This window comes from Zalophus californianus, chromosome 5 (assembly GCF_009762305.2).
Source record: "Zalophus californianus isolate mZalCal1 chromosome 5, mZalCal1.pri.v2, whole genome shotgun sequence".
NCBI classification, from domain to species: domain Eukaryota; kingdom Metazoa; phylum Chordata; class Mammalia; order Carnivora; family Otariidae; genus Zalophus; species Zalophus californianus.
In genome coordinates this window covers 38,726,154-38,753,617 of record NC_045599.1, presented here as the reverse complement: position 1 = coordinate 38,753,617, position 27,464 = coordinate 38,726,154, and the positions used below count along the sequence as shown (strand labels likewise).

Sequence of the window (27,464 nt, the reverse complement as noted above, 5' to 3'; positions counted from 1 at the left end):
AAGATGAGGAGGACACAGTCCCTGCACTCAAAATGCTTGCAAAATAATAGATAATAAGAAAACACATGGAAGCAATGAATGTCATACTAGGTTAGCACTGGAATTGTGGATAGGGGAGATGAGAAATAGGAATCCATGAAAGTAAGCTTCGTAGGTCCGGTACTGGTTAATGCACTTCAATACCATCATTCCCATAATAGTCGTGTGACCTTGAGTAAGTCACTTAACCTCTCTAAGCCTCAATTTCCTCAAGCCACAAAAAGACAAAATCAAACAAAGCAAAAAAAAAAAAGGATGCAACAATTAAGTCTACTCCATAGGGTTGTGTGAGGACTCGATGAGATTGTATGTAAGGCACTTAGGATATCGACTAGCTCATAACATATGTTTTTTATCATCCAGCAACTTAATCAAGCACCTGTATTACTTCACTTCCCTGAAATGCACTTCCCTGACTGTATACCTCTCTACATCCACGGAAGGGCTTCCCGATGGGGCAATCTTCCATGGCAAAGACAATGTTAATCAGCCACTAGTGTCCCCCAACGCTGTCTGCCTAACACTTGTATAGATGAGAGCTGCCCCACACCATTGGAGTCTCTGGTCTGATAGGAAAGATGAGGCATAAGTGTGTGAATAAGGCATAATACAAGACAGCATTTGAGTTAGTGATTCATATAACATATCATTTTTAAAGCTATATAGAGTGATAAGAGACTTACTCAATCCCCCCACATGCCCTCCCAGGGAGGCATTATCAATCTATTCCACAGATGAAGAAACCAAGGCTCAGGGAGATCACACCTAAGATTAGTTGGTAATTCACCTAAGATCACACAGCTAGTAAATGGCAGATGTATGACTCCATAGGCCACACTTGTATATAAGCATCATCAGCCGGTCAGTAGCTACCCCTTGAATGCCAGCAACCGAGACATTGTGCTGAGCTCACCGTACTCAGTTTGGGCTGGTTGCAGACTGTGATATAAACTTGCAGAAAACAGAAAGGTTAAATGTGTGCCTCCGTGGCTAGGGGGAGCACTGGGCATTGAAGAGGCACAAAAGAACCTCCTCACTGTATGAAAGTTCAGGCAGGTCTCATGACTTCTGTTTACTCTTCAGTAGCTTTGGTCACTTTAATTTATAAAACGGTGCCCCAATTTGGTTAAATTAAAATGGCCAGCCCCCGTGTTTTAATAAATATGTCTAATATGACTTAAAGTTAAATGCTGTTAAAGGTCCCCCTTTGTCCTGGAGCTGGGGAATGGGATGTGATAGGCTTCTGTAAGTATCTCTCATTCTCCACCCCCCCACCCCAGCTCCTGCAGGGCCAGGCAGGCTGAGGAAGAAGAGGTAACAGAAGTAACGTTCTCACTCTACAATGCTAATGTTAGACTTGGCAGAAGCGTAAGGCTGACTCTCTTGAGGGGCTTTCATGTGTTCTTTGGAGACTCCATCAATGTAGATTGCTCCTTCAGTTTCCTTGACGTGAATGAATGTATTCCTATTCTGTTTTATTGCTTACAGCTCCATCCATAGCCCTGGGTATCTTGGATTCCACTTCCTGTACCAAGCTCCCATTCCCTCTTTTGCTGGTCCTCTTGGACAAAACCTAAGATGGTCCCACACTGATGCTCTCTTAAACGTGGTCCATATCTGATCACGGAAAACACTCACGAGCTCCACTGCACTCTAGGAGAGTGATGACTTCCCACATTTCAGCCCTCCATTCAGCACCAGAGGCCACTTCGGCCAAGCTCAGGCTCTTAGATTTCTTGGGCACAGCTCATACACATCCACTGTACATCAGAAGCAGCAAAGGACTCATTTTAAGCTCTTTGAGTGGTCTCCTTGAAGTCTTTTTCCTCATGCTCAGATGAAGTGTAGCTCCCCCTCCCCTTGGGGTGAAGAAATCCTCTTCAAAAATCCTCTAATCCCCAACTAATGGTGCTCATACACCCCTGAGATGAGCGAGGGGTTTCTCAGGCACCTACTTTGAAAATGTTTGTATCTGGTTCCAGCACCTTACTTTAGAATATGCCTCAGCCAAAAATTTCCTTTTAATGTCTTATTACACTTACAACTCGGTGAATGAGCTAATGACTCGTTCTCCCTTGTGGTGGGTGGGAAGGCTCCCTTAAACAGCCATTACAAGCCCTTGGTTCTTCTCCTGACCTCAACCTGGTTCCTCCAGGTGACCTTGGAGCAGCCCTTTCGTTGCTCTGGGTCTCAGCTTCTCTTCTCAGTGAAATGGAAATCAGATCTCTGTTCTCGCCCTCTCTCCAGGGAGGTATTGTGAGGAATAATAAGGCAATGCCTATAAAGTGCTTTAAGTACTTCGGGGAAAGTCGTTGGCTAAATACCAAATGATAATAATAACACCAGCATCATCCTCCACATTATTATTCATGGGTCGAGAGGAGAAAGTGGTTGCTGATGGTGTCTTTGCTCTGTGGGAAGGAGGACTTGAGGCCCCAGGATGCGCTATCAATAAGTCAAAGCCAATAAACCCAGAGCACGGGAGGTGGGAGTTATCATAAAGGCTGAATGTACACACCCATTTATATTTGAAATGACAACTGGCTCCATTTCTCATTTTTTTATTTTTATAGTTAGTGCTCAGAGCAGCTAGAATTGAGAGGAAATTGCACTCCTTTACTGGGAGATGGGGGAGCAAACAGACATTTTTTTTTTTTTACAGCTTCAATTTTGCCACTCATCCCTCTTCTTAACATAGCATACACACACACACACACACACACACACACACACACATTTCCCTCAGCTCTACCCTCCATCCCACTCATTTCTGCGTCGAAGTTTGAACCAGCAGGCAGGATGTCAGTCTGGTGGGAGATGAGGAGCAGAGAGGCAGAGAGGACCAGAGGTGAGCCTTGCAGACAACCAGACTCAGCATGGGCAAAGGGAAGAAGGTTGTTCCCTAAAGTTCCCCTAGAGCTGATCAGAGTTCATTCATTCTTTTGTTCCTCAAAAAAAGAGTGTCACGGTGTATCAGGCATGTACTCCGTGCCACAGCCAAACCCAGAACAAGGGACAGCCAGGCCCTGCCAAAAGTTCATTCCCTTAAAATCCTGCAAAATCTTCATGGAGGTCTGGTAGGACAGCACAGTTCGGAGAACAACCGCTTTTTACCCAGCAATGCATCTAACGGGCTGATAATGCATGACCTTCAGAATCCTTTGCCCCAAATGATTCCCGAGTTTACACTTCTGGTCCTAAAGGAAAGTTTTTTTTTTTCACCACCCCCCCAAATGAGCAGGGTATGGTCAGGTTTTCACAAGATTGTTCCCAAATGCACACGTTTCTTCAAGTATGCGGCGCTAAGTGTGGTGGACTTCAAGTCTGAAGACAAGCTTTCAGTCCAAGGCTACCATCTACCTCCTAAATGTCTCTGAGCCTCAGTTTCTTTACATACAAATCGAGGGAAAAAACGTGGCTGCTCTGTATACCTCGCAGAGTTGCTATGAGAGCACATGGAAGGACGAGATTGCTGGTGAACAGTGCAGCTCTATTCAGAGGGAAGCTCTGGTTACTGAGCTCTCACTCACAATGTGCCCAGCACGCTGCCAAGGGAGCTGGTCCCTGAGCCCTAGATAGCTGGAAATTTGAGCAATCAGCCCAGCTGCCTAGGCATTTGAGGACTTGTTACTTTCAATTCTAGGAGTCTGTGGGCGCTGAGGGCGCAGGAACCCAGCTTTGTTATCTTTTTTTTTTAAGATTTTATTTATTTATTTGACAGAGAGAGAGACAGCGAGAGAGGGAACACAAGCAGGGGGAGTGGGAGAGGGAGAAGCAGGCTTCTGCTGAGCAGGGAGCCTGACGCAGGGCTTGATCCCAGGACCCTGGGATCATGACCTGATGACTGAGCCACCCAGGCACCTCGCTTTGTTACCTTTTTAATTTTTGAATTTTACTCAAATAACATTTTTGTGTTTATAAAAGTAATATATAGGGTCTTTGCAAAAAAAAAAAATCAGACAACAGAGAAAGACACAAAGGAAAACTTTAAAATATGATACAATTTTACAACTGTGAATTTTAGGGGTATAGCCTTCCAAACGTTTTGCTGTGCATTCACACAATAGTGTTTTTCCAAAGATGGCCCCGTTTATAAACATAGTTTCACTGAGCTTTGCCCTGAACAGAACTAGACAGCTGTCCACCTGCCTTTGTTTAGAAGGCTCTCTGACCAGATCTGGAGGTCTCTTCTTGAGACATAACATCTCCTTTGAGCTCTTTCAGCATCCCTGAGGGCCCCTTTCATGGGTAGAATCACTTTCAGCAGCCACAAAAAATGAGAAAGTAAAAAAACTTCTCCCCTGCTCAAAGCAATCCAGATTGGGTACATTTACAAGCCCTACTTGCTAGGTTCCAAGACATTGACATCTTGTCATTTTCCCCCTCTTTTTCAAATTTCAAGTTGAAGTTTGATGTTGAATTAAAAATGTTGCCAGGGGCTGCCTGCAGGGCCCTCAGGCTAAAACAGTAGCAACATCTGCTAAGGGAGACCCACAGGTCCTTCTTCGGACCATGGCAACCTGCAGTTGGCATCTGAGCCCAGCAGAGGAGGGGAGAAGCGTGCATATGAAGGGAAATTCAAGGATCACTACTTTTTTTAAAAGCCAACCTTGGCATGTGCTTCTCCACTTTATTTGGTTTTTAGGACTAAATAAATACCTTTGAGACATTTCCTGATTTTTCCAAGAAGGTGGAGAAGGAGCAGTGACTTGTGGGACAAATGCCAGACCTTGTTAACTGTCTCGGGACCCCAGAGGAATGCGGTGAAGGGGACACACATGGGGCTGATCAATAGATTTCTTTCATACAATTGGGCTGTTTGCTGAGAGATCAGAAGAGATGGGCAGGGCACTGTGCTCTGGAAACTGGAAAATCCTCTGTGGATGGAGCCTTAAATCCACCTCACTGCCAGTTTAAGTAGAGAACTGAGTGCAAGGACTCAGAGAACTCAAGACCAGAGTTGCCTCTAGAAAGAGGAATGGGAGACTAGAGAGGGATGGAAACTTACTTTTCACTCTAGATCTGCGCCCCCCCCCCTTTTAAATTTTGTACCATGTGCCTGATTTGCCTTTCGCCATCATAAACAGACAGACAAACAGACCCAAAAGAATCTTGGCTCCTGGGACCCATCCATGAGCAAAAAATACTCGTTGGTAAGGGCAGCCTTTCCTTCTCTCTCAAATTATGCTAAAGTCCACCGAGTCTTTTCACTAAACAGAACTGATGGCCTCATTCTTTCCTAAAGAGTAGTCTTCCTTTGAAAATAAAAAGGGACACTCAAATCAAAGAACCAGCAAAAAGTCTTTAATTATCATTGTCCTTATGATTTGGTGTGCTCTATAGTCTCTGATTGTGGAAAAAAAGAAAAGGAGTATAATGGCCTCAGATGGCATTGATAGCTCTCAACTAATGAGACTGACTTTTGCATGGGTCTGTGATTGTACTATCTTACTATCCCTATTGTTTATAAGTAATGTTATGTGTAATATACTTCTAATATACTTAAATCAATATACTTACTATATTGTTTCAGCTCATTCTCAATCCCAGCTGTGCTACACTGGACAAATTACCTAACTTCTCTGAGCCTCAGTTTCTTCATACGGAGAATGGGGGCTAACAATAGGACCTGCCTCCCAAGGTTGTCATGAATTAAATGACAGCACATTAGGCCTGGCATGTAAGTGCTCAGCAGACATTATTCTTATTATTAATATTTCCTTTATTACTAGTATTTTAGAGAGAACCAGATGTTGAAACTGATCCCTAGGTGTATTGAGAAACAAAGATGGCTGTAAAAAGGAAATGGAAGCAGTATGGGAAAGTGCTAAGTGTCCCAAGATCTAGAAATCCCATTGAGTAAATCCACACGACTCTCATACGCACCATGTCTCTCAGTGTGTCTTTGTTCTGATGCATAATTTTATTTTACTACCCTTAACTTTACACCTTTCTCCCCCACATGCCATCTTGCACAAAAACAATAATGGAGCCAGCCATTGAGTCTTTTGAGTACCTAAGATTTAGCTTCCCCTGCTCTAGGGTAAAAGCTGGTCCTGGTGATGACCATGGTGAACTATAAATGCTAAGAGAATCCTGGAGAAATAGATGGACCTAAAATTCCTCATCTTGTTTTTCTTTCAACAAATAATTATTAAGAGTGGCAGGCACTCTTCTAGAACTGTTGTTCTTAGCTAGGGACTATTATGTCCCCCAGGGGACATTTGGCAATGGCTGGGGACATTTTTCGTTGTCACAGCTAGGTGCTACTACTGACAACTAGTGGGTAGAGGCCATGGAGTCTGCTAAGCATCCTACAGTGCACAGAACAAACCCCATGGCAAAGTTCTACAGCTCAAAGGTCTTAGTGCTGAGGATGAGAAACCCTGCTCCAGAGGTTTGGGAAAGTTACATCCCCAGAACAGACAATGATCCTTGCCCTTTAGAATGTAAATTCTACAAGGAGTCAGAAAATAGACTATAAAAGTAATAAATAAATTGGAAAATTATTGATACTATTACAAAAAAGACAAAGTTGAGCAAGGTAAGGAGAATGAAGAATACTGGGCGTGGGAGTATTGTATAAGATGGTCAGAAGGTGAGTGGATGGAATTTGAGTAAATTTCAGGGAGGAGAGGAAGATAGGCAAACAAATAATGATGGAAAAAGCGTTCCAAGCAGAGGGAATAGTTCCACAAAGACCCTAATTCAGAGAGGCCTGGTGTGTTTGCCTTACTGTGGAACAGTGAGCGAGGGAATAGTAGTAGAGGATGAGGTCGGAGGGGCAGCAGGAATCTAGATCATGCAGGGCCCTGTGGGCCACTATGAAGACTGATATTTACCCCAAGGGAACCGTTTTAAGCACAAACGTGACGTGAGCTGACTTATATCAGCAGTTTTGTTGAGAATGGATGACTGAGGGGCAAGGGTGGAAGCAGGAGGACCCCATTTGTCAGGAGGCTGTTGTAAGATGTAATGACAGCCTGGATTAGGGCGGTAGCTGTGGAGGCACTGAGAAGTAGGCAGACAGACTTTGAAGGAAGAGCTAACTGGATTTCCTGATGAATTAAACTGAAGAATGACTCCGAGGTTTTCGGCCTGAGCAACTGGAAGGATGTAATTACAATATACTGGGATGGGGAAAGCTGGGCTAGAGAAGATTTAGTGAGGAAGATCAGGAATTCAGCCTTACACAGATAAAGTTTCAGGTGTCTATCTGACATCTGAGGAGAGATGTCAATCAGCAGCCAGACATAGAAGTCTTGTAGAAGCTCAGGAGAGAGACGAAAGCTGGAAATGTACATGTGTGCATCACAGAACTGAGATGGGATTCAATGAGATGACCAGCAGAGTGCATGTTGATGGAGAAAAGGTCCAAGGCACTGCAGTGAAGAGCTTGGAGAGAAAAGGAGAAACCTGCAAAGGGCACTGTCAAGGATTAGCCAATGGTATAAGAGAAAAACAAGAGGATGTCGTCCTGAAAGCAAAGTAGAAAAGTTTATCAAAGAGAAGGGAGCAATCAACTGGTCAAATACTGCCGATATTAAGACTTAAGATGCTGAGGACTGCTTAGTAACCACTGGATTTAGCCAAGTAGAGGTCGCTGATAAACCTGATAGAGCAATTAGAGTGGAGCTTGACTGAACTGGGTTCCAGAGAACTTGAGAGAAGAAGAATTGAAGACAGGAAGCATAGACAACTCTTGAGAAGTTTTTATGAAAAGGGGAGCAAAGAAAGGGGCCTTAGTAGCTGGTGAGGGGAATAGGGCCAAGAGATTTTTGTAAGACAGGAACAATCTGTTATAGAGAGCAAAAACTGATTGTGTAAGGAGACAGGACAAATTCACTGGAGTAAGGTCTTAAAGTAAGTGAGAGAAGAAAGGATTTAGTCCAGAAGCAAAGGTGTTGGCTTTAAGAGCAGAGAAAGTTCATCTATGGTAACAAGAAGGAAGGCAAATGAGGTGGATGAAAGTGTTAGGAGGTTTAGGTTTGGTTACAGACGACTTCAGTTTTCTTACTGACTTACCAGTTGAAAATGGGGATTGTAGAGGGGGTAGTGGAGACTTTGAGAGGATATGTGTGAACAAATTGTCTAGGTTATAAGAGGATGAATGACCAAAGACAAGTACTGTGGCTGCCTGGGGACCACTTGAGTTTCAAAGTCACCCTTTTAAAGTGAGACTTTAAAGTGTGGTTATGGGATTTTCTCCAGCATATTCAGCTACATGGATATGGGCTCAGAGTAGGTCGGCATTAGGAGGAACCAAAATTATGGTTTTTATTGAGTATGATGAAGTGAAAGAAGAGCAAAGGAGTTGAGGATATATGAAAAGGAATAATTATAATAATTCCTCTTAGAATTTAAGCTACTCACCTTTTAATAATATATGTTTTTATAATGTAGGTATAATTTTGTAACACTTCGTTGAGCTAGCCAGATCCCAAATTTGGCAAGCTTTTTTAATGAATTTGAAGGTCTAAAGACATCATCGAGTCCCTTCTTCTGCCTGCTTTTCTTAGCAGGTGAGAGAGTTTTCTATTTTGTATCTCCCAAGGAGATGCCGCCATTCCCACAGAGGAAGCAAAACTAATGTATACTAACCGAAGCTTACAGAAATATTTCCCAAATAGCTTAATCAAACTCCCCTTGCTCCCATTTTCTCTTCTTGCATTCTTGGTAGTAACAATGATTTGCCCACTTTTCTTATTCTCTTTTATGTTATTACTTCATTCATTCATTCATTCATTCAAGAAATGTCTAATGAGTACTGACTATGAAGAAGGTGCTGGCTGTAGAATGGTGGGAAACCATGGTCTTTTATCTCCCAACTATACAGTCATGGGCTAAAAACAGGTGATTTCAATACACTGTAATAAGAGATATGATTGAAGAGAAACAAAGCCTTATATGAACACAGAGCACTAAGTTAGAGGCACTAACCCAGTCATTGGGAAGGAGGAGAGAGGAAGCTCATGGAAGTTCTTCTTCCAAGAAGAGATGTGGAAGTTGAGTCAGAGTTAAGTGAAAGTAGGAGAGACAAAAAGCATTCTAGGCAGTCTGAACATGTGTGTAAGGCTGATGGAGAGAGGGAACAGGATGCGGGAAGTTCACTGTGCCAGGAGCATAGGGAGGCAGGAGGAAACAAATAAAGCTGGAGAGACTGGCAAGAGACTCGAAGGAAGGGCTAGCCATTTATACCAAGAATTGGCGCTTTATCCTAAGGGAACTGGAAGCATTGATGGGTTTTAAACAGAGAGAGAGATCATCAGTTTGGACTTTGGAAGGTTTTCTCCGGCTGCCTGGCATGGGTAAAGAGCTTCAGCAGAGCATAACTATCTAGAAGCTATTGTAGTCAATGAGTGAGAGATGATGGTGGACTAGACTAGGGACATGGTAGTGGAGCGGGAGAGAAATAGATGGATTTAAGAGATGTTTTAGTTCGTTGAACTGATAGGTCCTGGTGATTTATTGGCTTTGGAGAATCAATGAAAGGCAAGAATCAAGGAAGAGGCTCCAGTTTCTGACTTTGAAAACTGGTTTGCTGGGGTTGCCATTTGCTGAAATATGACACACAAGGGAATAAATCAGTTTTGTAAATGTTGGGTTTGAAGTGCCCATGACATATCCAGAAGAATATTCTTGAGGGATGTTATATATAAGGATCCAGCACTCAGTGAGTGCTGAAAGAGAGAGAGAGAGGGAGAGATGCACATTTAAGAATTATCTACAAATAGATAGTGATTGAAGCCACGGGAGTAGATAAAATAGCAATCACCTCTGTGGAAAATGAAGAAAGGAACACCTAAGTCAAACTCCTGAAGAACACACACATTTAAGGAATGGGCAGAGGAAGGCCTCCAAAAGAAGCGGAGAATAATCAGCCAGAAAAGTAAGAGAAAAACATCAGGAGAATGGGGAGTCATGGAAGCCACAGCAAGAAAGTACTTTAAAAAGGAAGGGGTGGCCAACAATGTCAAACACTGCCAAGAGGCTGGATAAAATAAGATTAAAAGGCCCACTGGATTTGACTCTGGCAGCCATGAGAGCAGCAACCAGGTTGCAGTGAATTGAAAAGTGAATTGAATAGGAGATGAGGAATTGTAGATGACAAACATAAACAACTCTTTGAAGAAGTTTGTTATGTCTACATGCAAAAAAAAAAAAATGGAGAAGTGGGTGTAAATCTTCACATGAATTATCTCTTAAAAAATACATTAGTCCACGGTGTCAAATATTTCAGGAGAAACATTTTCACATGAGTTTCCAGGATAATGTCCTCAACTCTCCATCTTTTTTTAAATTAACATATAATGTATTATTGGTTTCAGAGGTAGAGGTCTGTGATTCATCAGTCTTATATAATACAATGTGCTCATTACATCACGTGCCCTCCTTAATGTCCATCACCCAGTTACCCCATCCCTCCACCCCTCCTCCCCTCCAGCAACCCTCATTTTGTTTCCTATGATTAAGAGTCTCTGATTTGTCTCCCTCTCTGGTTTCGTCTTGTTTTATTTTTTCCTCTCTTCCCCTATGATCCTCTGTTTTGTTTCTTAAGTTCCAAATATCAGTGAGATCATATGATAATTGTCTTTCTCTGATTGACTTATTTCGCTTAGCATAATACCCTCTAGTTCCATCCATGTCATTGCATATGGCAAGATTTCAGTTTTTTGATGGCTGAGTAATATTCCATTTTATATATATACACACACACCACATCTTCTTTACCGATTCATCTGTCGATGGACATCTGGGCTCTTTCCATAATTTGGCTATTGTGGACATTGCTGCTATCAACATTGGGGTGTAGATGCCCCTTTGGGTCACTACATTTGTATCTTTGGGGTAAATACCCAGTAGTGCAATTGTTGGGTCGTACAGTAGCTCTATTTTCAACTTTTTGAGGAACCTCCATACTGTTTTCCAGAGTGGCTGCACCAGCTCGCATTCCCACCAACAGTGTAGGAGGGTTCCCCTTTCTCCACATCCTCATCAACATCTGTCCTTTCCTGACTTGTAAATTTTAGCCATTCTGACTGGTGTGAGCTAGTATCTCATTGTGGTTTTGGTTTGTATTTCCCTGATGTCGCTCAACTCTAAATCTTATTTAAAAGCATAGACTCAGTCAAAGACAACTAACGCAGCCCAAATTTCCTTTCTTGGGACAGAATTGTATTTCTTTAAGAAGGCCCCACAAATCTATCATGTATTAATCATTCTTAGGACTATCCTCAGAATGCCTTCCAAATTCTTCAAATTTCTCTTCAGCCACTGAAGCATTATGAAATGACAAGTTTACATAGTAGGAAGTCATCAGTAGGTGAAAGAAACCGACTGCTTAACTTAAGAAAAAAATGGAGAGGATTTATCAGAAGACTATGGGGGAGCCCACCCAAATACACAAAGCTAAAGAACCAGGAAGGACAGAAACCAAAGCAGCTTGGTATATGTCTATGTAGCAGGAAGTGATAAGAACTATCTCTCAAGGGTAGCACTCTCAGTGTGCAGTGTGGCCAACTTTTGGCCAGGAGAATGAAGGATACCTTGATTGACAGTCCCATCAAGAGGGAGAATGGATGCCCACCACCCCCCTCGCCCCAAGGAAAACTGAAGTGCTGGAACAGGGAATATGCTATGTTAAACCCCACTTGAAAACAATTCTCTAAAAAAATCTTTCTACTATAAAATTAGAAAATGTTTGTTGTAGAAAATTTGAAAAATGTAGAATAAAAATAAAGAAAAGCATACAGTCACCACAGCCCCTGGAGTCCCTAGCTGTATGCAAGACCTCTTATAGTTGAGCCCTGAGTAATAATCATTCAACCCGAGATTCCCTACAGTATAACTTTCCCCACCAGCAATATTCCTTCTTTGGCTCTGATTTCCTTTTTTTTAATTTTTTTTATATTTTATTTATTTATTTGAGAGGGAGAGAGAGAGAGAGAGAGCACAAGCCGGGGGAATGGCAGAGGGAGAGGGAGAAGCAGGCTCCCCACTGAGCAGGAAGCCTGATGCGAGGCTCGATCCCAACACCCTGGAATCATGACCTGAGCAGAAGGCAGCCGCTTAACTGACTGAGCCACCCAGGCGCCCCTTGGCTATGATTTCTATCTGGCTCTTCCTTCTCTAACTCCTTCATAGGCTTAACCATATAGACAAACCTTCATGCACTATAATAGAACATGCTGTTGCCATCTTTCTAGCCAATCTTCCTCCTTCCTCTGATTTAGAATTTCAAATCCCAAAATTGAGCGTAGGACATTGATGGATGGAGCATCTGAGCTCTACACCTCCCTTACCTGGCCCATTTGATTAGTGGCAACAGCTCAAATAGAAAATTCAGACCCCAAAGTATGTTTTGAGTCTGGATGATTCCCATTTGGCTGAATCCCCAGACAAAGGAACTGGAGAGTTATCAAATACCCACTTTCCTTTGTGCTGGGCACATGCAGCAGGCTGAGAATCCTAATGCCTTTACAGGAAGTAACCCCACACACTTCATCGCTATCCCAGTCTACAATTGTCCTTCATGCATCCCGGGCATCACTTCACCACGTGCGAAAAGAAGTATCAAGATCTTTCTCTTTTTAACACAATCATGGAGAAATAGTTGCTGACCAAAAAGGTTATAGGGAAATATGACTCTTCTTGAACAGGAGTCTTATTTTGCAAAACAGATGTGTTTTTGGAAAGATACATGTAAATTATTTGGGGATTTGTTTTGTTTTATTGTTGTTAGATTACCTAATACCCATTTCCCCCACTGGCAAATGAGTTCAGGATGGCTTCATTTCCACCTAAGCTTCAGTCTTTAGAAGCATGATAATGTGGCAGCTAAATGTTCTTGGCTCTTGAAGCAGCGAGCCTGAGTTTGAATTCAAACTTAATGTTTTCAAATCCCCTTTTTTATAACTGTTACACAGAGTCTGTCCTCTCAGGGAGTAATGCATGAGCGCTTGGCATAAAGTAAAAACACCATGAATTGTTTTTTTATTATTATTTTTTATAATTTTTTATTATTTTATTTTTTATTATTATTACTTTGAGCTCGTCTTTAAATTTCTGTGCTCTCCAGCTATGTTAAACCCCACTTGAAAACAATTCTCTAAAAAAATCTTTCTACTATAAAATTCGAAAATGTTTGTTGTAGAAAATTTGAAAAATGTAGAATAAAAATAAAGAAAAACATACACACAAAAAATGACCCTTGGAGGTGCCTGGGTGGCTCAGTAGGTTAAGCATCCAATTCTTGGTCTCAGCTCAGGTCTTAATCTCAGGGTTGTGAGTTCAAGCCCTGCGCTGGGCTCCACACTTGGCATGGAGCCTACTTAAAATAAAATAAAATTAAAAAAAAGACCCTTAGTCCCACCTCTGACAGATAACCATCCCTAACGTTCTGATGTTACATATGCATATAGATGCCTTTTCTTGTACTCAGCTCTTCAAAGTACTAAAAGAACTGTTAATTAAAGGGACCCTGCTCATAAAAGTGTCTCCTTTTTTAGATTGAGATATAATTCATTTACCATAAAATCCACCCTTTCAAAGTGTACTCTTCACTGGTTTTTAGCACATTTGCAAAATTGTGCGATAATCACCACTATCCAATTTCAGGCCATTTTCATCACCCCCACAAGAAACCCCACACTGATTAGTAGTCATTCCCTATTCTTCACTCCCTCCAGCTCTTGGCAGCCACCAACCTACTTTCCGCTATAAAGATTTGTCTACTCTAGACATTTTAAATAATGGAATCAGACAATATATGGCCTTTTGTGTCCAGCTTCTTTCACTAAGCAAAATATTTTCAAGGTTTATCCATGTTGTAGCATGTATCAGTACTTCATTTCTTTTTATGACTGAATAGTATTCCATTGTATGGGTATAATATAATTTGTTTATTCATTTGTTAGTTGATGGATATTTGGTTTGATTTCACTTTTTGACTATTACAACTAATGCTGTTGTGAACATTCACGTACAAGTTATTGTCTAAACGTATGTGATAAAAATCTTTAAAAAATCTAGATCTCTAAAATGCTTTCTAGAGAGCAGTTTAAATTCATTATTAAATATTTCAGGGGTGCCTGGGTGGCGCAGTCAGTTGAGCAGCCAACTCTTGGTTTTGGCTCAGGTCGTGATCTCAGGGTCATGAGATCGAGCCCCGAGTCGGGCTCTGCGCTCAGTGTGGAGTCTGCTTAGGACTCTCCTTATGGCCCCCACCCTCTCTCTCTAAAATGAATAAATAAATCTTTAAAAATTTTTTGATCATAGAGAAAAGTATAGAGAATAATATAATAAAACCAAGGACCTATCACACAAATTAATAAATTGTATTTTAACATATTTGTCCCAGACCTGAATATTACACTGGGCATGACCTTTGAACTCATCTCACATCCCATTTCCTTCCACCCCCGCTGAAGTAACCACTGAACTAAATTTAAAAGGTAGTTTTTCTATAAAAGTATCCTCAATGCTATATTTTTAAAATTTACCTGTGTTGCTATGGGTTGCAGTGGTACATTTTATTTAATCTGCTGTACAGAATCCATAATTGATTTATCCATTCCCCTACTGCTGGAGTTTTAGGTTGTTTCCTGGGTTTGTTAGCATAAATAATGATGCAGTGAACATGCTATGCATGTCTGCTAGTGACTCTAGACATGAAATGGCTGGACTGTAGAATATGCACATCTTCAGCCTCAACTGATTCTGCCAAACAGCTCTCAAAGTCAGCTTTTCTGATTCGAGGCACACTTATATATGGTCTGACTGTGTCAGTGTTGTTTATACGGATTGTAAACCCCTTGACTGCAGAGCCCATGCAGTCTTTAACACGCTGAATGGGCAAAATTGGTTTGGGTATTGTGGGAAAGTACAGAAAGAAGACAGATGACACTGTGTTATAGGTTGATTTGGGTCCTCCATAAAGATGTTGAAGTGCTAACCCTCCAATACCTGTGAATGTGACCTTATATGGAAACAAGAGCTTTGCAGATGATCAGGTTAAGAGGACTGTGTTCTTACTAAAAGGGAAAATCTGCACACAGAGACATAAACAGAAGAAGAACACCAACATGAAGGCAGAGATTGCAGTGAAGCATCTCCAAGCCAAGGACCACCACCACGGATTTCCAGGAAACCGCCAGAATCTAGGAGAGAAGCCTGAAACATATTCTCCCTCCCAGGCTTCAGGAGGAATCAACCCTGCTGACACCTTGATCTAGGACTTCTAGCCTCCTGAACTGGGAAGACAATGAATTTCTGTTGTTCAGAACACCCAGTGTGTGGTAGTTTTCTGTAGCAGACCCAGGAAACACATGGGAATGAGTCATCTTTGCATCTGAACTAAATTTCAATGATGCCAAGTTAGCTCTGGATGGATAGCTGCTTTGACATCAATTTCTCTTCCTCTTGTCACCCTACATGGTTGCTTTTTGATTTTTGTTTTGCTTTGTCTTTTTTAGCTCTTTCCTATAGCGATTTTTTTCTTAAGGCCTAATGCCACGCACTGAGCCCTTGAATTTCCTTTGATCTTAAAACATTGGTAAAGCTCTTTCGTGATTAGCTAATATTCAATTTAACTGAGAGCACTTCCTTTTTCCCTGCTTAATATGTAAGATCTTTTTTCCAGTTTTGGTACTCAATGATTTATGTTGCTCATAAGGAAGATACATTAGGCTTAAGAGACACCCTGATTCTGAGGTGCTGCTGGGTTCAAGAGGAGACTCTTAGAGAAAACTTGCCTGCAGAAAATGTGTGGGAAGAAAGTATTGGTCAAGAATTTTTTTCTTTTTTACTTCCCATGCTTAAGACATGTTGATCCAGTGGGAAAGATACTTCTGGGGGTGTAGCATGGGCTCCTTACTAGAAAGTTGACTGGAAAATCCATAAAAGAAAGAGTGGAGGGGAAAACAAATTGATGGTTCCCAGAGGGGAGGGGGGGACACTCACGGGGATGGGGGAAATAGGTGATGGGGATTAATTAAGGAGGGCACTTGTGATGAGCATTGGGTAAGGCACAGAAGTGTTGAATCACTATATTGTACACCTAAAACTAATATTACACTGGATGTTAACTAACTGGAATTAAGATAAAAACTAAAAAAAAAAAAAAAAAAAGGAAGAGTGGAGGCAAGTTTAGACAGAGTAAGGCCTCGCAAAGCAGCAGAATAGAAAGGCCTAATTTATTATACATTTTGAATAGCTATAGAAGATTGGAAAAATTGGTTATGGGATTCTGTACGGCAGTTCATAAATGAGCCAGCAGGGCATGGAGCAAAATGGACAGATCTCAAAAACATAAAGATGTTCCCGGATACTTACAGTACATAGCAAAAACCGTGTTTGTAATGTGCATGCATAAAATTCAGATACCCACAGCATAGAGGTCACTTCTAAGGAACCCCAAGAGCAGAGAGTGAAGGTGGAATTTGGAGGCACCCGGAAAGTGTTAAGGCTCTGTGCTGACCAACACACCACATACTCTGTTGGGTAAGTTTATGTACATTATTCCGGAATATCCCAATAATCTCAAGAGGGAGATAATTTTATCATCTCCATTTTATAAGGGAAGAAACTGAGGCACAGAGCGAGTAGTAAGTAGGTGTGTCCAAGATCTCACGGCTGCTGAGTCCCAGCTCCAGAGCCTACGCCCTTAAGCTCTGCACTGCTGGACCCTCAACAAATGTTACAAATACTGAACTGCCCGGGATATGACAAGAGAACGACTAGAGAGCGGAGCCGGGTTTCATTCTTCTGCAGGAAACTCCCTGGAAAGAGCAGGTGGCTTCTCGGGAAGGATCAGATGCCCACTTGACCCTCAAACAGTACCCTTGGCTGACAGGACAGCTCAGCTCTTCCATAAAGCTGGGAGAGGAGGGGTAAATGGCAGCATTTAGCTTTTGTGACTGAACTGGGGGGGGGGGGAGCTTGGAACCCTTCCACCCACTTGAAAAACGGTCGCCCATCTGACATTAATAGAAAAAGACCACTAAAAAGCTTTGTGCTATTCTGTTCTCGTGGTTCTGGTCCCTCTTTGCCTTTGTTGCTGCTGGCATTTTATAAATTATGGATGCGCCTGGGTGTTGCTGTTCCCCTGTTTCCTCTGTAGTGCCGCTCGCTCCCCGCGCCTGCATCGCATCCTTCCTCTGAGCAAAGGACCGCACGGCCCAGACCCCACATCAGTGTAATTAGTGCGCTGCACGCAGCTCGGGTGTCAGGACCGCTTCCACTCACCGCCAGCCAGCCGCCAGCCCCTGTCACTCACCACAGAGTCAGCCAGGCGGCCCCCAGGCCAGCCGCACGGCCCCGGGTCGTGGAGAGGGGATGCTCCAGGGGGAAGCTCAGGGTCCCCCCACGGCCAGCCAGGTCTGCGGATGTCTCCGGGGTTCTGCAGCAGCCTCGGACAGTATCTGATCTCAAAAGCAGAGTGTGGAGGGAGAGGAGGGCTGTTCATGTCTGCCCCTTGACTGGCTACAGAGGAGCTTGTGGAGCAGGTGACAGAAGGTGGGTGGCAGGCTCCTAAGGAACCGACAGCTGGAAGGGTTTTGGGGGGAACCACTGGACCAGTTTTTCCCAGAGATGCCACAGGGGAGATGTGTAGCGTGGTAATGGAGAGTATCTGGGGTGGTATGCTAAGGAGACCTTTATTTAACAGCTTTGGGTTTTTTTTTTTTTTTTAAGTAGATAGGTAAGTAGAGAGACAGAGATGATAGAGAGAGAGAGAGAATCTCACTCCTCAAGCCCACACTCACAATTTCATGGCAAGTGTTGCTAAAGTACATATACTCTTACATCCAGTTTTATTTTAGAGAAAAATTGTGCTCAGGTGAAATGCAGATATGGACAAAGGGCACACAAGGGACCGAGGTTTGGGAAGAGATGCAAGAGGGCCAGGGATTCTTGGTTGTTTGGAGGGCCAAGGATCCCTGTACAAACTTGGTGAAAGCAAAGAACCCACGCCACTCAAACACATACATAGCCTCACAAACTTAAGGTGCAAACGCAAGGGTTTTTTAGTTGCTCTGAAGGCTGTTCCTTGACCTTGAAGGGATCCATGGACCCCTGGCAGAGACCCTCTCAGCTCCATTGTGAACTCCTCACAGGCAGGAACCATTCTCTTCCTTCACTGTATCCCAGGCTCACAAGAGCTGCTCAAAAAAGTTGCTGAAGATGTCAGTGAGCTGTAGTACAAATCATTTCCCCCCAGAGCCAGAGAAATCAATGGATTTGCCCAAGATCACAGAACTAAAGGCACAAACCCATGTCCCCTGAGCCCCAGTGGCTTCACTACATGTTCCTGTCTCCCACACACCTCTGTTCTCTCCTTAAGCACCCCACTACTTCTTCTGCCTCTTGCCTATATCCACTCGCAAGAATCCAATACTTGGGGATTCCAGAGACAGAAGAAACAGTAGGAGGTAAGGAGGAAAGCAGGAAAGGGTCAAAGATGGTGTCAGGTTTGGCCCTGGGCCCTGCCCCATCCTCCCTGGCAAGCACCCGAGGAAGGGCCTTAACGTGAGGGTGGTGGCCCCAGGGCAGCCCTGTGTGCTATTTGTCAGTGATGGCAGGGAGGAAGGAGACAGGCATATAGATTTAATTTCGTGGGAGTGCTTTACCTAAGCCCCTTTCCCGGATGGTTATGAGATGCACAAAGTTTACATAAGAGACCCGTTAATGCTCTGTCTCTGGGGTTAATATTTAATTAGACAGTTTTAAAAAGTGCACACTATTACCGAGGATACTGCTTCACTGCTTGTCTCTTTCCTCTGGGATGCAGTGTGCAGACATAGAATTCTGAGCCCCTCATGGTTTCCATGGAAACCCTCACCACTGGTGACTCTGGGCCCGGCATAGGGGCCAGCGAAGGCCCAGTGAAGACCCCAGACGTAGAAGACTTACAAAGCTCTTGAATCTCCTCTGAGGGTTTGGTCAGAAACCATCCGGTTGACCACACACACCCAGGGTCAGGGACCTCACTATTCCAAAGGCAGCCTCTACAATTTGGGGGGCATTCTGATGGTAACAGAGACCTGACACAGACTAGGATCAAATCAGTACTGAACTAGTGGTCTTCGTTCAGTAATTTGCAGCCACGGAGACCAAGTCTAATTCCTCTTTTCTGTAACTTTCTAATTATCATCAGAATTTGAGCTCTTATATGTGGGTAGGTACTGTGTTAAGTAATTGATATACACATCTCATTTACTATACACACAATCGTGTGATGTAGGTATCATTAGCATTTTCATTTTATGGATGACCTGACGGAGTCTATACAGCGAGTTAACATCAGAATGATCAGAATGGGATTCCAACCAAGGCAGGTGTGTCTGACTCTCTATACCATCTTCTCTCTACCATATGCCACACCACCTCCCACTGCTTCCCCTCAAGCGCCTCTGAGACATTTGAAGTAAACACTCATGTTCCCCCTTCCCTCCTGCCTCCTTCTTGGCTAAACATCCTCCGTCTCTCTAGCCCAGAGTACATGATTTCTGCCTCCTCCCCACTGGGGCCGGCCCTGGGTGATTCTCCTGTACCCACATTCCACTCGGTCTATGCCTCACTTGAAGGGGGGTGCCCACAACCGAGCCCAGCATCCCTGCTAGTTCAGAGCACATGGGTCTTTTATCCTGCTTCTTCAGTGCACACATTGCAGTGCAAGATGGAATAAAACTTCTGTTGGTTCCTATTTTCTGTTTAGGCTTAACTCAAACACGAGTGTATTCTATTGCATGAGATTTTCTCGGTAAGTCATGGTTTCCAGTCCTTTTCCTTTGCATTTGCTTGTTTGGAGCGATGTATACACTTTTAACTTTCATTGCTCATTGCTTAAATTCCATCTTTAAATGTGGTCTGTCATTCCAACCTCTTGAGATCTGTAAGAACTTGGTACTCGCTGCATTTGTTCTCAATTCCCAATTCTCTGCTGTTCCCAATTATGATAGACCTGCCTTCCAGGTTTCTGAGTTGTTGATACACTCTGAACAGAAGTGGGGAGAGAGCCTGGAAGTTGAGACATGTTTGAATATTGCAGCTTTGCGTGGCCAGCCCGTGCCTGCTGTGCACCTGATATCAGTGTGGTGTTGGATAGCTCAATGCTCACAATCAGTGTCTAGCAACCCCTCTGGTGTCTCTCTGCTATTCTGCCAAGGCCAAGGACAGCAACTTAGTCCTGGCACAGCCCAGCTGGGACGCTGGGGAGAGTCCAAGCTTCCAAGAGCAATCCTCAATTACTGGGGAAAGGAGTCAGTGGATAAGTGACCACCTTCCCTCCTATCTTTCATAGGGACAGTTCAGCTGAAGCACAGATCACGTGGTTCCACAGAGGATCCCCAGGGAGGCTGTGCTCCAATCGCTCCATGGTAAGCAGCTCACAAGGACATGCCATGTGTTTTGACTCTTCTTCCCAGTGTCTCATCTTCCTCATTCTTTCAGCCAGCCTTCCTAGGGTCACCTCCCAAAGAAAACACCTGCACCCAAGCTCGTGTCTCGGTTGTTGCTTTCGGGAAAACTAAACTGAGGCAGATATGAAGCTGGAGGTAGCAAAGAGATAGAAGACGGATCATTTCTGTTGTATTCCAGGATATCTTTTAAGATGTTTTATGTTTAAATTTTTCATTAAGAAAATAATATATTAAAAAAATAGAGGGCACCTGGGTGGCTCAGTCGGTTAAGCGTCTGACTCTTGATTTCAGCTCAGGTCATGATCTCAGGGTCGTGAGATCGAGCCCCACATTGGGCTCCACGCTCAGCCGGGAACCTGTTTGAGATTCTCTTTCTCCCTCTCTCTCTCTGCTCCCCCCTGCTCATGCACACACGCACATTCTCTCTCTCTCTCAAATAAATCTTTTTTAAAAATTTTAAAAAATAAAAAAGTAGAGAAATTTTGGGAACTAGAGAACAGAAGGGGAAAAACCTAGCCATAATACCATCACCTTAATAAAATTATAGTTGTCATTTTTAAATACTGTATTTCTTTTTGGTCCTTTCTGAGCATATTTTAATATCAAGAGGAATGATACTCTCTTTGCCACTTTGTATTTTACATTTTCAACTTAATAACTTTATTTTTTCAATTTTATCAAATAGTCCTGAAGCCACTACTTTCAATAGTACTATTTAATAATTATCTCTATTTGTCAGTCTCCCTAGGGGTTTCTGACCTCTGAAGGGCTGGGTCTATGTCTTGCTTATCTTCTTCTTCACAGCATTGGCTCAGTGCCTGGCACATGTTAAGCGTTCATTAAGGCTCATTAAATTGATGAGCAGACACACCATAGTCTACTTTGGCATTTTTGTATGGTTACATGTGAATTGTTTTCAATTTTCAAGACTGTCATTCATGCAGTTGTGAACATATGGTATTTAGAACATCTTGGATTTTCCATTACCTCTTCTCTCCTGCATCTGTGTTGGCCTTATTCATATAACAAACTCTGGGAATCCAGTTCACATGAAAAGTTATGGAGCAGATGTTACCTATTTCATTGGCCCTGCAGCTTACAAGCAGGAGTTCAACTTGGATAAACAAGTCAGGCAGGTAACACTAAACTTAACCATCCTTATTGGAAATTTCCAATAAGGTTATTCCATGCTAAGTAGTACTCCAAGGGAGAGGACACGTTTTAATTCCTTCCATTGGTCACAGACCTGAGCATGTCCAATTTGTTTACCTGCTGACATCACCTAGTTTTCAAACAGCTTCTAAACACTACACCAATGAATAAATGATAATTCAATAATAGTAATAGGTTGAATTTATTTTTCACCTCTAATGTACCAGATACTTTACACATGTCATCAGTCACATATAATTGTCAAAGTACAATTCTCTCAGGTGGTTACTACTATTATTCCTATTGACCAAAGGAAGAAATGGGGATTCAGAGAGGTTAAGTAGTTAGCCCAGGGTTACACAGAAGAATGGAGAAAAAAATATAATTCCATTTCATAGAATAAAATTATTTTTTACCAAGAATGAAAATATTAACTGCTACAACTAGCTCTGTGCATAGGTGGAAAAGTCACCTTCCTGAATGGTATAACCTGAGGGATACTAAAATATTGTCCTGACCCCAAAACTTTATCTATCACTTCATCTTGCCATGGGGCCCAAAGATGCAACTATGAATTTGCTTTTTGAGTTATGGTATTGCCTGGAAACAGTCCTAATAAAAGAAAAATAGGACTGCCCTAGTTGGGGCAATATATTAAGACATTTGCACCCATCGACATATGAATTCAAGTTAGACTGTCGATTTAGATAATCCTGTGGTTCTCAGCTCTGGCTGCACATTATAATTATTGGTTCTGGAGAGCTTTAAAAACTGCTGCCAAGACCTCACCCATATCCCCTGAGATTCAGATTCATTTGAGCTGAGCTGAGGCCCAAATAGGCTTGAGAATTCCTGAGCTAGCTAGCCATTTTACAAGACACTGGAAAAAATGAGATGTAGAACAAACAAGGTTTGTAGAGAATGTCCATTATGATCCCAAGTAAAAGAGCAATTGTTTGTTTTTTTAAAATTTTTATTGTTATGTTAATCACCATACATTACATCATTAGTTCTTGATGTAGTGTTCCATAAAAGAGCAATTGTTTAATTTCAATATTTAAGTGGGAAATACTTAACAACAACAAAACACGGGTTGGAAGACATTGAAGATAAATTTTCTCTATGTATTTGCCTTAGACCAGCCTGTTTGGTTTGAACTTTATCTTGGAATTCCCAGTACTGTCTTCCAGGTTCTACCTAATAATAATTTCTTTGATGACAAGTGCGGTCTTAGGCTCTATCCTTAGTACAAGGTTCTAAGCCTGGGCTGAGTGTGAAGTGGGTGCAGTATGCGTCAGAGATGAAACTTGAGACCAAGCCAAGCAATTCATTCTATTCAGGTCCCACTATGACAGAGGCAATCAGAGAAATCAAAATCTGGCCTGAACGAACAGGATGGGAACTGTAGAGTCCAGAATAGAGAGAGAGGGGTTTGGATGGAAAACAGGAGGAATGGTCTGGAAAGGTATCCTCGAGCACTGACAGATGAGGAAGGAGGGCTTCTGTAGACACCTGTGCTATGACCTCAGGTCACCAAGAGGGAGCCAGTGAGGCCACTGAGCCAGGTGGAGAATTCTCCCATCCTCACAGGAAATTCAGCCAGGCACCTGAAGAAACAATGACTCCCTTTGGGTCTTTTTAAAAGATGAAGCAATGAATCTCACTTTGGTAGCAGTGTTTGAAATAATTAATTTTTGATTGTCTACTTTTTGCTAGATAGCCTTCAAATCATTTTATTATCTAATTTAATCCCACAATAACTCCATAACATAGTTACTATTATTATTTTCTGGGCTGGATATGGTTAGTCAGTACTCCACATCAATTTCCATCTTCTTTGAGGTACCTTTCTGCTTTTAAGAGGCTAGAAAGCTAATAGGTCATTTCCAGAATCCCTTGCAGCTAGGGTTCTAGATGTGAGAGAGATTTCATGAAGGAGATGCACTTGAGCAAGATTTGGAAGGCAGAAATGAAGTGAAAGGTAATTTCCTGCTATGGTTGTTGTTTTCAAACGGGCAAGAGAAAGTATAGAGATGCTAATGTCTCATCTCCAGCTTCCGGAGGCAGTGGTAGTGGTGGTGGTTTTCGTGGTCCGGCGTTCAGACTGGACACCGCATTGGTAGGGAAGACCTTCCTGGTCTCTGGATAGCAGCCAAGATGGTGTTTTCCAGACCTCACTTTTTCCAGAGGTGAGCTGTCTGATTGCTACAAAGGCCATAGCTCCCATAATATTCTGGGAGTCATTCCTACATGCTCAACTACAGACCTTACAACAATTCTGTGAGTACTTAATTCCCAGTATTAAATCCCTGTGCTTCAAAATTGCTGGGGTGATTTTACTTTGTACTAAAACTTTTTTAATGGATAAGGAAATTGAATGGATAAGAAAAGCTATACCCTCTTAAGAGAATATAAATAGATGTACAAGACTGCACAGTAGTAACAAATAGATCCAGAATTCTATACTTCATTAGACAAAAAGTGCTCCAGAATTTCGAACAAGGGTGAGGAATTCACGGGCTATATTTCTAATAGATCTGACAAAGCAAAGTACTGCAAAGCCAAGTTCACATATACTCTCTTCCCACTTTTAAACCTATGAGTTGCACTTGTGATTGCGGTAAGTGCTTAACTTAATTGGTTTGCATCCATGCCGGGACCTCTGGGATGCCACTTACATAACTCATCCACAGGAGTCTGTCTTGCCAATAAGTACTTGCAGAGGCCCTCACTCAATAGCCACATTAAACACAGAGCTCTGTTCTCTGTAACTAGCTACGTGCCTACCCCAGTTCTTGGGGGTCAAAGGAAGTAAGGGCAAAGGAGTAAGAGTAGATTGACACATATTGAGCGCTTACCCTGAGTCAGGCATTGCCCTGCTACAGTACATTGTTTTCCAGTGAATCCTCACAGCCACCGTGGGCGGTAAGCATGATGATCGTCTGTGTCTGGTGGGAAACTGAGGCACACAGAGATGACAGCCCCTGCCCGTGGACCCGGAGCCAGCAAGCGGCAGAACCTAAAGACTAACCCAAATGCGCTCTTACCTATAATGCTATTCTGCCTTCCAGTCATGCTCTGAATGCTTTCTTTAGTTCTATGGACCACAGCAAACTGCCTGAAATCCTCCCTGTAGTAAGGTCAGCCCTACACAAAACCACCCCCAGAGTGATGAATTGATTCCTTCCTGTGGGATCAGCCCTCATGCGTGCGCCTTGCCTCACCCCATCCCTGTCCTCTCCCGGTGCAGCGTCTTTCAGCTGTTGTTGAGTTGTGTTTCCAGCTGCTCCGAACCGGCCGGACCAGGCATGCCAGCCATACTAGGAGAGTTAACGGGGCTACCTTGGCTTGCTCCTCCGTTCATCTTCCCGGCAATATGGGACAGTTGCCACATGGGCAGTGGCTGTCCTCTTCACAGGTGTACGGGAAACAGATATGTCTAGTTAGAGCACCAGTGTGTGGGCACAGAGAAAGAAATCAGAGACAGTACTAGAAGCTGGTCAGACCTCACCCTCAGCAGTCTCATGAAAGTTTAAAATCAGAGTAAACGCAAGGCCCTCTAAATTAGACAGCCCTCTTTCTCCTGACCAGCGTTTCTACCCGACTCCCATTTCTCCTAGAAATAGATCATCAGGAAGGCGAACATCTTTTTAAAATTCTGTGCTACAGAGAGCCAGACAAAGATGGTTCTGTCAAAATTACAAAACACTATACTTTCAAATAGCTGCTGAATTATTTAGTGACTTTACACTGTCCAAATGCTAGGCTCTTTGGATAGGCAATGTCTTGGTTTTCCCCCTATCTCTTTTGTTATGACATTCAGTAAATGGAGAGATATTGCTCTTCTTAATAATTTATAAAATAATAATCCACATTAAGGATCAAGCTCCTCTGATAGATTTGGGGTTTCAAATCGGGGAGTCAGGAGAATGAGCAGCTCAAAATTCTCTTCTAGTTAAGTGTTTGGTCCTGGCATGCTCAAGCTTAACTTTTCAGTATTTGCTTCATTCTCATATCAACTTTTTCTCCTTCCTGTAACTTTTCTTTTACCTTATTGTGATGGCTTGGTCTGTAAACTGTACTTGCTCTCACTTCTTCTTCAGATCTATCTGATTCGGTCTTATAGTGGAATATGTCCTCTTAGAAGCAGAAAGTAGGACAGTGTGTTTTTGTCATGCACCTGATATTTCAAAGCTTCCCATTTACTTTGGCAAAGCCATTTTTTCCTTACCTGTTCCTAAAAGGAAGGAAGGAAGGAAGGAAGGAAGGAAGGAAGGAAGGAAGGAAGGAAGGAAGGAAAGAAAGTGGGAGGGAGGGAGGAAAACATTCAAGATGGGAATGGGCTTGTGTGTGTATTGTCTTCTCTCAAGGGCACACACACATTCCCTCACTTCTGTTCACTGCAAGGTCCATGTGACAGCTATAGAAATTATTTAAAATGACCAAGTATCCACTTTTCCAGAATCAGAGAATTCTAATAAATTCTGCAAGTTCCTTGAGAGCAGGAATCCTGCTTTTTTTCTCATTGTTTCCCTGACAGAGTTTAGTATAGTATCTTGCACGTCCACCCAGTAAATAGTAACTCAGAGCTCCTAGTTCTCACTGAGAACACACAGATGAGTGAGCCCTGAGTGTAAGTCCATAACCAAGTATGACCTATGTGGTAGGTGCTGTGAAAACGGTGTGCCGTGTGGGAGAACAGAGGAAGGAGCTACTGACTGAGTCCACCTAAGGAGCACAGGGAAATGACCCAGAAAAAGTGGCATCAAGTGAGGACTTGAAGGATAATGGCATTTCCCAGGCAGAGTGGCAGCATGTGAGAGTCATGGCCGCTGGGAAATGGGATGACATGATGGGAAACATTGATATTTCTGAATGTTTGGGACAGAGTATCCATGCAGATGCCCTGGGAGTATGGGCCAGAGTGGGGAAAGAGGCACTCTCTCATTCTACTGCCGGCTGCATTCAAGGCATATCCTCTATGGAGAAAAAATTGGCAATACCTAGCAAAAGTAAAAATGCACATCTCCTTTGACCCAGCCATTACACACCAAGTAATCTGTCCTAGAGATGTATTGTGAAATTACATATGTACCAGGTTACTCATCACCACGTTGCTCGTAAAAGCAAAAGTGTGGAGGAGAAAAAAACCAACTCCACTAAGAGGGATCAGTTAAATAAATTATGGTACATCGCTAGAATGGAATACAGTGGGCAGCTGTTTATAAAAAGCAAACTCCTTATCTACTGACAGGGAAAATGCACTAGGATATATTAAGTATAATAAGACAAGTGAAGAACTACGCATAGTCTGCTACCATCTTGAGAAAAAAAGAACACATGAAAATACATATACATAAGTATATATTTACAAGCAAATATATACAAGCTTATAATTAATAAAACTTCTCTGGAAAGATATAGAAGAAAGTGATACTAGTGCTGGGGAGATGGGAAAAGAAAGCAAAGGAAGAATGCTCATGTCTTCAACTTGAACCATGTGAACGTACCACCTAGTCAAATAAATTGAATACAATGAAAATTGATGACAACAACCACAGAAAGGGCTGACATCATCAAACATGTCTTTCAGAACGGTGACAACTATGAGGAGCAACAACCAAAGAGACATGAGGCCAGAGGCAGGAAGACTAATTAGGAGCCATGGCCCCCACACAGTCACGAGACAACGGAAATCAGTGGAAGTGAGCAGGCAGCCCAGATTTCAGCTGTCATTTGAGGGTGACTCTACTTACCTTATTCTAAGCATTTACTGTAGGCTGGGCATTGTATACACATTGTATCCCCTTCTACTAGCTTTAGAGATTTTCCTGCCCCATTTTACAGATGAGGAAA

The 27,464-nt window shown here is 42.7% G+C and overlaps 1 long non-coding RNA gene across 1 annotated transcript; it reads left to right on the top strand.

The window, feature by feature from the left end:
• The first annotated feature begins 18,943 nt into the window (after positions 1-18,943).
• On the top strand, positions 18,944-27,312 carry LOC113929862. Its single transcript, XR_004820107.1, has 3 exons — positions 18,944-19,373; positions 20,339-20,414; positions 27,202-27,312. It is a non-coding gene; the product is annotated as an uncharacterized LOC113929862 (long non-coding RNA).
• Positions 27,313-27,464: the final 152 nt, after the last annotated feature.